The sequence below is a fragment of the Misgurnus anguillicaudatus genome, chromosome 10 (assembly GCF_027580225.2).
Source record: "Misgurnus anguillicaudatus chromosome 10, ASM2758022v2, whole genome shotgun sequence".
Taxonomy (NCBI): Eukaryota; Metazoa; Chordata; class Actinopteri; order Cypriniformes; family Cobitidae; genus Misgurnus; species Misgurnus anguillicaudatus.
In genome coordinates, this window is record NC_073346.2 from 41,045,431 (window position 1) to 41,058,105 (window position 12,675).

Sequence of the window (12,675 nt, forward strand, 5' to 3'; positions counted from 1 at the left end):
GAACTGACAAGTGTGGTTTGTTGTGTGGAGATATCTGAGTGTTGTGATTTTACACCTGCATGCACACGAGCTATGCTGACATGCATGGAAAGTATGCAGATGTTGCGCAGACGCTGATGGAAAGATACTGCAAGTCTTTAGTGATGTGCATTATTAGATCAATGTATATTTTTATGGCGTTTCATATGTAAGAAACAGTGGCTTCTCTTAGTTTATCTTTTAGTTATAGTTTCAGAAAAATGCTTTATGTGATGTGGCCCTGTTGCTGTCAGGAATACTTCATGTAAGTTTGTGTTCAGAGGAGAGTTCAGATAGTGTCATGACTATAAATCTCCTCATTTATTTGTACGTGTGACAAGTTGGTTTGAGAATCAAATGAGCAGTATTTTGTTGACATGTCAAACCATGGGGATTTGTGCAGATCTCCAGACCTTGTGTTGTGTGTCTTTGCCAAGAGTAACACAAATTCCCCTTCAGCCGCAGGAGGAGCAAAGATTTGCACAGAAATTTGGATTTTAACCAGAAAGAAACACAGCAGATTTCTGCTCATAGCCACACATTTCACTGCATGTATTTAGTTTAAAAACTGCCAAACACACCTCTTTTGTCCATCAGTCTGTGTAGATCTATACTTTTTTGATGATAATGTTGTGATAAATATTTTTTTACATGTGACCTTAAGCATATCCAGTGGTCTCCAACATTGTGCCCATGGGCATGCACGGAGTCTGTGAGTCTATTTTTATATCAACTTGACTTTTTATGTATCTTAACATTTTAAACTATAAATCATATCAACAAGTCAAATAAAATAAAACCAACAAGTAAATTGCATTAAAAATAGCCACCGACTTTCACAGATCAACTAGTAGTTGTTATATATTTATGCATCTCAGAACTAACTTTTTTGTGATGTGGATAAGTTATGGATTAAAAGCAGATGACTTCACCTGATCAGTTTTAAAGTGAGGATCTGTTTCTGTAAAAGAAGTACTGCCATCATTCAAACTGGCATGAAATGCTGGTAAATTACTGTACTGTCATTCTTTCATTGGTTTTTCAGACAGTCAAGGTCATTTTCTGAATGCGGGTCTGTTTCAGAAAGAGTTGAAGCTGTACTTTAGTTAAGAACCGTGTGTCAAGTTTCATTTCTCTGTTGCAAAACCACAGACTATGTAAAGCGATGTGCCAAGAACTCCGTCCAGAATAAATTTTTGCCGAAGAGTCTCGTCTTCTTCATGCGTGTGGTCTCAGACATTTTTAAAAGCAGTTAAAGGTGGTCCTGGCTTTCTGTTAATGCACCATTGAGAGATTATATTCCCTAGATATTTTATAATATTACCTCCAGCATATTTTCTTTCTTTGGGTATTTGCAATTAATATGATACTTTAAGTTGTATAAACATGTTCCTCTGTGTTTTAAAGTTACCTTACAGAACTATTTTAATTTAAAACTTGTGTGTGATCTGATGAAGGACAGAATTACACAACATTCTGCAACACAATGCACTGATGTATAGTATAAAAACATGCAAATGCAGAGACATTGATGAACTTTATTAAGATATTGTAATGTGGTGTAAAGATGTTTCATGAATCATACCGCGAGCATTAATCATGTGACTGTAACATCTGTCAACACAGATCACAGATCAGTATCTGAACCTAGAGGTTAAACTGTCAACACTTATCCCTCTCTCGCTCCTCATCTGTGTGTGTGGTTTTGAGTATGTGATTTAAGAAGAATTTGTAAATATTTGTACATTTTCAATTCAAGAAAGGATCGGTGTGGTTTAGGGGTGAGGGGGAATCTGGTTAGCTTAGTATAAAAACCATTATGCCTATAATGTCCCAGTAAGGCACACACAGTATGCGTGTGTGTGCGCATGTGTGTGTGTGTGTGTGTGTGTGTGTGTGTGTGTGTGTGTGTGTGTGTGTGTGTGTGTGTGTGTGTGTGTCTCTGTGTGTTTGTGTGTGTGTGTGTGTGTGTGTGTGTGTGTGTCTCTGTGTCTCTGTAGAGAGAATTCCAGCAGGTCTGATCATTATCAGATCCGGAGGCCTCCTGTCGGTCATTGTGATACCTGGCGAGTGACAGATCCCTTTCTCTCCTGCTGTCTGAACTACAGGAAGCATTTACCACATTGACACCCAGCATGTACCACGATAAACATGTTTGCTTGCCAACAGCATCAAATTTATTTGTTCAAGAGGTACAAAGCATAAACTGTGCGTAGCGAGAAAGAAACATCGCTTCATTTTTTTGTGCACTTAACAAGCATCAATGATTGTCTTGAGTTACACTTTCAGAGCATTAAGATCTGTTACTGATGTGCCGTGACCAGCTATAGCTCAGGTGTAAGACAAGACGATCACCTTACACTTTCACCTTTTTCTTTTATTGTTTCCTAATATCTGTCATTATATTGTGTTGTGTTGTGTTGTATTGTATTGTGAACATCTCCCATTTCTACCACAAAAGTCAATATAAGTGTCTGTAGTCCCCGAAATTGGTAAGTGACACTAAATATGAATTTTGAGTTTTTTACTTTGTGTGTTTAAGTTGTGTTAATGAGGGTTTATTAAGTTGTATCACCTAACATGAACCTTTGGCCTTTAATTTATTATTTATAACTCTTTCCTAGTGTTTCACATGTATTAAGGTGGATTGAGACATTCCCAACAACACGAAACCATAATCATCACTCACATCAGGAATTATAGCATTGGGAACCAAAGGATTAAAGAGGTGAGTCCGTTTATCTTTCTGGACATTTCTCTTTGCTTAATTATTGAGATTTTTTCTTTAAACCAAATAACATTTTTTTGGGTTTAACAACAGCATTTGTGTATACTGTACAAGATAGAGACTGTTAACGGTTACACTTTATTATAATGGTCCATGATTCATAATTAACCAATACCTAAATATGAACTAATGCTGAGTATACTAATCATAAACTAAAGAGTCATCATTAACTACAACATGACTCAACACATGAATTCATTGTTAATAATACATGAACTAAAAACATGTCATGTTGTAGTTAATGATGACTCTTTATTACTTTATGATTAGCACATGCCTTAACTCAGCATTAGTTCATATTTAAGTAAAAATACATTCATGTCTTAGTTTTATTATGATTCATGGACCCTTATTATAAGGACATTATGGGCCCTATCATACACCCGGCGCAATGCAGCGCAAGTGTTTTTTTGCTAGTTGTAGCCTGCAGTTATCATTTTCATGTCCAGCATCACGTTGTTTAAATAGCAAATGCATTTGCGCCCATAGGCGTGCTGGCTTGAAAATTTGTTGTGTTGAGGTGCATTGCCGGCATGTTGCTATTTTGAGGCAACTAAAATAGACTAAGCCATTGACCAACTAAAACCTGCTGACTTTATCAATTGCACAATATTGATTTTGTTATTTAATGAGCGTGTTAGTAATATGCGCCTAATGGGACAATGTGCGTTTGCCTACTACACACATGGATGCAGCAGCAGCACACAAATGTTTTTAAATATGAAAAATAAAAGTATTAAAATGTAAAAGATTATTGTTGAGTCTCTTGGACATAAATAAAAACAGATTACAGGACTTTAGAGATCAGCTGGCAAAAGAGCTACTTCACCTGCCAGGTAAGCAGATTTTGTTTATTTTTCAAAATATATTTGAAAAAAGTCAACTTCATTTTATTAGTTATAATAACTCATCTCTTGTCAAGATAAATAAAAGTAAGTTGACATGATTTGTAAATCTGAGTTGATTTAACAAAAAATGTTAAGGCAGCAAAGTATTTTTTACAAGGCATGGATTTATTGTATATGATGACTTTGTACTTTGGATATGTTGAGATAAGAACCATTTTTAAGTAATATTTTTCAAAACACTCAGGGCTCTGTTTCAATGCTGAAACACCTCACATTTGTAAATTCTTTATCTTCTGTTTACTTACACAAATAATCATTTCAATTAATAAACACAACGCAATTTTACATCAATCTTAAACTGGTGGTCTTCTTCTTCTGCTTACAGTTTTTCCGCTTTCAAACTCTGCCATGTAAATATGCAATTTGCTTTCGCGTGAGCACAACTGGCTTTTAAAGGAGATGTGAGATGAGACTCTCATTGGTTTATTGCACGTTACGCCCAAAACACACCCATTACTCATTATGAGAATAGGAACAACCTTTTTAGACTGTGTGCCAGGCACTTTAAGCCATGCGCTTAGATCATTTAAATAGGGCCCTACATCAGTATCACGTACTGTAACCAGGAGTTCATACGTCTAGAAAAGTAGTTCCACATCAAAGCTGAGGATTTCTATACATTACAGCTCAAATTGCATAATTCATCTACAGTAAATGCTTATACAAAATACAAGCACGACATGAAATTATTTTCTTTTGAAATCATGGACATTACAGATAGTGTTAAAGCTGGACATGAATCACACCCAGAACAGATAGATGCAAGATCTTCGGTCATTTCGGTCACACTATTTATTCTGGGATAATAGATTAACTTCTGTTTATAGGTCTATCATTATTTCTATGCTATTATCAATACAACCTGCGCACTGTTGAACGTCCAGAGTAAAGTCATTGTATTGATGATCATTGAGATGATTGTTAACAGATGTTTGGGTGCTTTGATAAAGTCTGCGTGTATGTTTAAAGGATTCAAGGCGATCTGCCAGAATATTTGTTTCTTCAGCTGCATGAGGCGTGTGATGGATCTCTGTTTCTTCTCTTTATCCTTCAACTCTTCTCCTCTGTGTTCAACATTTTCTCAAGATCAGAGCTCAGACAGAAAGGAAATGTTTGATAATATGAGAGATGCTTTCATTTAGCGATTAGATAAAGTGAAGAGCATATCAGGGTTGGACCATTCAGTTCCTTTTCTCAGAACGGTACAATAGCCAATGAATGAACACTTCAGTCTCTCTCTCTCTCACACTGTCTCTCTCACTTTCTTTAACTCAATCTGAGCTCTGTTATGAATGAATAGCATCATGTGACACTCATGAGTTTTAATGTTTACTTGTTTTAGTCTCAGTGTAGTTCAAAGGTTCAGATCTTAAGCTCTTCTCTAAAATGTGGGGAAATATTAAACACAACATTATTATTTTACTGGCAATATTGTGGATGTTATAAAGATAATATTGTTTATTAAAGAGTGTGGAAAAAAATCACACGGAATTGCTCATATTTAAATATCTTAATATTTAATAAACTAAAGAAGGCTGACATAGATGTTCGGGTTTAATGTGTTATCTATGTGAAATAAAGCATGAACAAATGTCAGATGTTTGACCTTGTACATAAAAGCCCATTAGATTTGCCTGTTCTGTGATATGATGGAGTAATATTTTCTCTTTTATGGGTGCAGCATACTTAAAAAAATAGTTTAGCTTAAATGACAGTTCTGTCAGTATTTCATGATGTTATAAACCTGTTAGTTTCTTTCAATTACATCAGGAATCAGTGTGAAGACACCAGAAACATTAAATGCATATACTGTAATGTAAGAAGCACAACATTTTCTTTCTTTCATGTGCAGCTGACCGGAGACAGGACATAAATGATCAATTATTATCAAAGATGACCTTTCAAGCCATTTAGGCAAAATATGAATAAGAAGCATTTGTGATGGAGTGGAGGATAAAGTTTCTCCACACATATACTATACATGATTATCAGTCATGTGACCTTATGCATCATCCTAGGTGCCTGCCACCATCTTGAGTACCTACCGAGTACTGTCTATAGCTAGCTTGATACGATTTACAGCATATTTTCTGCCACATATCTTATTTTCTTGTTTTTAGTTTGTATATTCTATGCATTAGATTCAAATAGCCATAAATCATAAATATGATGCATTTACATGTCATGTCATAGAAAAATGAGCCCATGTGTCTTGTGTCTTAGTCATCTACTGTTATTTTTATAATCAAAAACAGCAAACATGAAAAAAACTGTAAATATATTATGAACATAACAATACAAACTTACTTTATTCGAGCGCAGCTCCACAGTCCGGAATTTGCGCAGAAGTACATTTTAGTGATGTTAGATGAAACGATTACAAGGATTCAAGATTGGTTACTACCCCCATCAATCAAAACTTTGCTGGGTAGGCAATGGCTGGCTTCATTTCGGCTTCATATAGTCAAAAGCGAAGGTGCGCAAAATGACACCTCGCTTACCTAATGTGCGCTTCCAGGACATTTTAAGTTCTCAAACCTTATCTGATTATCAAAACAGAAAAATAATGCGGAATATTTATCGGAACAGTTTAACGAAGCAGAAAGAGATGCATTTTCAGTGATCGTGAAACGTGATCGTAAGTGCACATGTAAACAAAGGAGGATCTTGATGGATTTTTCCCTATTTTTTATTGTTGTGAATTAAAATGTGGGATGCAGTTTGAAGGGTGGCCCCCTACATTGCAATGTATGCTGACGTTTTTTGGATATGTAGGAAATGATCAGAACCATATGGCAAGATATGTGAGTACCGACATTTATATTTATATGTGGTCTGTCTGCATTTCATTTAACCCTTTCCACTCCAGTGTATTGATTACAGAAGAGGATTAGGGCCACTGGTGAAAAAAATATTTGAATTCTGACTTTATTCTCAGAATTCTGACTTTAATCTCAGAATTCTGACTTTAATCTCAGAATTCTGACTTTAATCTCAGACTTAAAACTCAGAATTCTGAATTCTGACTTTAAACTCAGAATTCTGAGAATAAAGTCAGAATTCAAATATTTTTTTCATCAGTAGCCCTAATCCTCTTCCGTAATTGATGGCAAAAACAAGCTCAGAACATGAATCTTGAGTGTTTTAGCTTTCAAATAATGCAAAGTTTATAATTGATGATTGTATTTGATGTAAAACAAAGTTACAGAAACACATAGGCTGACATATTGATCTTGCCGAATCAGGTACTCAAGATGGCGGCAGACGAGTTTAAGAAGTGAGTGACGTACGCGGTTGACGTCAGCTGATATTCATGTATATGAGCACACCATTCATTCATTTATACAGTTTTAATATTTAATATCTGACACTGTAATTATTCTTTTAAATCATGTATATTTATATTCTACAGCATCACGAGGACATGTTCATATAGACTTTAACATCATCTAAACTGTTCATCATGTTAAAAGACATTTCTTCCATTGTGTGTTTTTATTGTATTGTCAGTAATCAGTAGCTGTTTGTTTCTGGAGGTCTTGTGTGGTGAGACTTTACTCAAACTGTTAAGGGTCCAGACTTTGATCTTCACTGCGGTTCTGTGGTGTTGATGAGCATCAGGAGAATTGGGTTGGAGTTATTAATGATGTCTAAACCACAGCAGAAACAACATTGTTAGAGACGACTGCAGTTCATGTCACACACAGACTTCTGGATTCAATTAAGTTCATTTCACGCTCGCTTCAGTTGCTTCATCTGAATCTGAGCTTAATTCAAGTGGAGGTGTAAAAAATACTTTAATGAGTCAATAATATCAGTCAGTTTCCATGTGTTAAAATCAACCTGATCTCATGAGAATCATTGTACCACACGTACATTTACTTACGTTTTCATTTACAATGAAACACATAATATCAATGTGTTCACAGGACTAATACATTAATAATTTACGTATTAACAGCTTTACAGATAATACAAATATTTAAATTGCAGGCATTGACAATTCTTACTAACATTTTTCATATTTTCTGACTTATTTATTTATGACAGTTTACTCATTTATGAATTATGCATGACCTTAAGAGCAAGACAACACTTTAAAATCTATAAAATGAATGACATTTTTTGTAATCATTTAACCATTCTGTAATATTTAGTTTGTATGCCTTGACACACAAAAGGTATTTTCTCCTATGCAATAATAATTTTACCAAACACAACATAAATTCACAAAATATTTTATTTTATAGTATAGAATAATACATTTTATTAATTCGCTGTATTCCACAGATTGCGAGGAACAGATCCAAATTCAGCCCTTTATCCAGCGATCTTGATCCCCATTCGTCTCGTGTTTGATATGAATTTGAATTCAAATATTACGCCTCAAGAAGCTTTACCACATATTGTTTTATGGCAGTGATATCAAACGCTCATTGACTCTTGTGTGCTACGTCACAGATTTGCAACATTGCTGTCTTTCAGTCGATGTACTTTTGAAATGCGCTCCTTCACAGAGAAAAGCTGGATTAACGTTCTCGTTGATTAATAACTTTAATACTTTATCTTTACTTCACAACATGCTCCAGAGAGGACTGTGGTTGCATCCTCATTTTAAATACTTTTGGTACTGCTTTTGAAATGTCACAATAAATAAATAATTGTGATTACACTTCTCTGTCTGTTATGATACATACATGATTTTAATAAAAAACTTCAAACATAATAATGCTACAATTACATGTTGCAAATATGTCTACATAGTACGCTTCAGCATCTATTTAAACATACAAAAAATGATGTTTCGTATTTTTGAAAGTTATGTATTAATACTAGTGTAGAAACTAAATGCTAAATATATGGACTTTCCCAAACACCCCTATCGTTTCATCAGAAATGGACTGTTCCAAAAGTTCGCACTGGGGTTGCTAGGTTACGGAGCGGGAGAGAGAACCGTATAGAGGGGTTGCAAGTTTACAAACATTGCAGGGTGCGCGCGCATCCAGGGGGCAGAAAGCCCGATTGGTGAGCTGATATGCTACTGCAACAACCTTAATTATTGAAGCGTTCTTTATTGTTTGTATATAAATAAGACTTGATTTTAGTTGGATCTGTTTTTCTGTCTTTATTTTTGCAGTTTTACTGTGATACATGTATGAATTATAATTTTATAATTATAATGCTAGTAACGTAATAGTCGCATCTACTGGTATGTTAACATCAGGCACCCAGCACTGACTCTGTTAATACTATTTTCCACGCAACAATTCCTTGGCATTTTGACTTACAGACACCGCTACGAGCATACAACACAATGCACTTCTCTTCTTTCTGCCCCTCGGTTGCGCGCGCAACCAGTTAGTGACGTCGCCGTGCAACCCGTCTATAGCGGAGTTGGCTGCACGTTGTAGATAGTTTATAGACCGAAACAGGTGGATTAAGTGCCAAATTATTTAAGTGTTTATTGATTATGTATACGTGTGCGTGCATCACGATGTAAGTAATTAGATATATGTATATAAGTAACTTTATAGGACGTTTACATATTATAGTTATGATTGGTGTGATAACATGCAGATGTTTACACTCTAACTATTATTCGATGATAATATGATTCGATGATATCCAATCAACTATTACTTTATCCGTTTAGCATTCTTGTTATGTGTATATGTTTATATTTATTCATTTAAAATCATAAATGCTTCTTTACATGTTAACAACGCACATGCGCTCTAGGTTTTGCATAATAGCAGCGCCATTGCACGTGCACGGCAGAGACGAGCACGTGAACTGTGCATGCACATAAATAACACACTTTCTACGTGTTTGTGTTTAAGTTTATAATATAAGTAGTTATAATTATAGTATAAATGCAGAGTTGTAGTGTTTTAGTTGTTATTCATTATTAATCTGTTTACTAGTTGATTATTTAACCGTTGTAATATTTACATATTCATGTTTGTACTTTATTAATCTGTTTCAGAACCACACATTTCTTATTCAATAAACAAACCTTCATTTCATGAGATATCGTTGTCTTGACCAGCAACCTGTAGCCTTCAGCAATCCAACCAGTGGTTGAAAAAGAGATTTTACATGGTCCTTCGAGCCGGATGCTGACTGGCTACAGAGATGTCTCAACCAAGAAAAGAAGCACCTGTTGTACGTCCACGACGACAATTTAAACCCCCAGCTCATTTGGTAGATTACGAGCTTGGTGATCCATTACAGCATCTACAGTCACTCCCTATGACAGGGCGAAGCAGAGTACAGCCCCCAAGCAATGCAGATAATTCCAGATCGACTTCTCCTATTAGTCAGGTGGCAGAGTATGAGAAATGGAAATTAGAAGATGAGTGGTATGCGTCTGATGAACAAGGAGAAGATGTCGAGCTTAAAGCTATGTTACGTACAGTGCAGAATGATAGCGCTGATTTACGTCGTCAAACTAGTCAGCTGCCATTGATTATGTCGGCATTACAGGAGATGCGAATGCAGAATGCCATGTTACATCAGGAGCTACAAAGCCTGAAAGCAGAACAGAGAGCTCAGTCAGTAATACCACCACCCACATCCTTTGTTCCAGTGGCTAGTCCAGAGACCTCATACTCATATCATCCAGTGCCAGCTCCACGGACAAGAGCGCCACCACCTGCTTCCATGAGAGCACTGCACCCAGTTCAAAAGGACGAGTACACTGACTTAACTGAGGACTTCAGGACTTTAGACATTTCTTCCTTTGCTCACGAGAGAGTACAATCACGAGTACGACACAGCAGTCCGTTTCAACCCAGATATCCCCCATCTTCTCAGCACATCTCATCTCATCAGTCAAAGTTTGAGACTCCAGTACATGAGCAAATGCCACCTGCTCATCCAAATAAGACTCAAGATGTCAGCCAGCCTTCATTTACACAGGAGAAAACATACAAGGGTTCTTTCAAAGCAGCTTTACATTAATAGAAGCAGTAAAAGCACAGAAAAATGACAGATAGCACAACATAATACACAATAGCATAAGCTGTCAAATTTGCTGAGGCTATGACTCGACATTATGAACGAGCGTATTACTAATGTAACGTCTAGGAGAAGAAGCTAAATTAAGCCCAAGCAGGCTACCTCCCCGGGGTAAAAAACCCCCTAGGAGAAAAAAAACAAAAACCCCGGGTTGTTTAGCCGAGGAAATAAAAAATAAAAAGTCCTAGGAGGGAAAAACCCTTGGGAGATATTTATGTATATAAACACATATAAACGGATAAGGAGATTAAGCGGGGATTAAGCGGAGTTTAAGCGGGTTCTGCCGGTGGTCGTTGGTCAGGCATCAGTTGGGCATCACAGTGATGGACGACCAGTAGATCAGATGTGAGTCGACTTTCACATCTACCGGAACTGGGTCTGTTTGTCCCATTGTCCTCAGGGTCGAGGACAGGACAGGGAGAGAAAAAACAAAATCATATTAGCGTAGGGGCCGTTCACATGTAATGCAAGTGTCACACAGTGATGTGGTTTAATCAGCTTAGTTTCAGACAGACTAACTATTGCGGCATAATTATATTATCCACAGTTGAGGATTTTGCAAATTGGGGGCCCACTGCGACGGTATATATGGTAACTAAGGGTCACCTTCTGATTTTTAAGAGAAAGAGAAAATGAAACCTGTCGACCCGTTTGACTAAGGCCTGTAACCCCACTGTCGTCGTTAATGCAGGTTCAGTGGCAAACGGGTCTATATTGCATGCTATTTACAAGATCACGAGAAAACGCCAACATCGCAACCTGACCATACGTGCCAACCCGTTTGACTAAGGCTGGAGGCCCCACTGTCTTCGTTATTGCCGTTTCAGTGGAAAACGGGTCTGTTTGGCATACTATTCAAAAGACACAAAAAATCGCCAAAATCGCAACCCGACCATACGTGCCAACCCGTTTGACTAAGGCTGGAAGCCCCACTGTCGTCGTTAATGCAGGTTCAGTGGCAAACGGGTCTGTATGGCATAGTATTCGCAATATAAAGAAAGCGCCAAAAGCCCAACCCAACCGTACGTGCCAACCCGTTTGACTAAGGCCGGATGCCCCACTGTCGTCGTTAATGCAGGTTCAGTGGCAAACGGGTTTGTATGGCATACTATTCACAAGAACACGAAAATTCCAAAATCGCAATCCGACTATACGTTAAGATAAGGTTTTTATTTATTTATTTGGTTGGTCTGTTTTATGACCGCGAGTGCTTTGTTCGGTACAAATAACTATTTCGAGTTAAGTACTTTTACTAGACAAATTATGCGAATGCTTTGTTGAAGAGAAAAGTTTTAAGTCTAGATTTAAAATTATCGACTGTGTCTGATTCTCGGACATCGGTTGGTAAATCATTCCAGAGCTTAGGGGCTAAGTAGGAAAATGACCTTCCACTTTTAGACACTTTTGATAGTCTAGGGATAATCAAGAGACCAGAATTTTGTGACCGTAGTGTGCGTGATGGATTGTATTCTGATAGTAATTCTCTAAGATATGAGGGTGCTAGGCCATTTAAAGCTTTGTAGGTGAGTAGTGATATTTTAAATTGTATGCGATATTTAACTGGTAGCCAGTGTAAAGATGCCAGAATTGGGCTTATGTGGTCGTACTTTTTAGATCGAGTAAGTACCCTTGCGGAAGCGTTTTGAACTAGCTGAAGCTTGTTTACTTGATTTGCATGGCATCCCCCGAGTAGCGAGTTACAATAGTCTATTCTAGAGGTCATAAAAGCATGGATAAGCTTCTCTGCGTCAGATGTAGACAGTATATGGCGTATTTTCGAGATATTTCTAAGGTGGAAGAAAGCTGTACGGCAGACGTTGGCGATATGACTATCGAAGGATAAGTTGCTGTCGAACATCACCCCTAAGTTCCTTACCGTGGAAGATGGCACCACAGTGCAGCCATCTATGTGCAACGTGTAATCTGACATATTATGTTTGT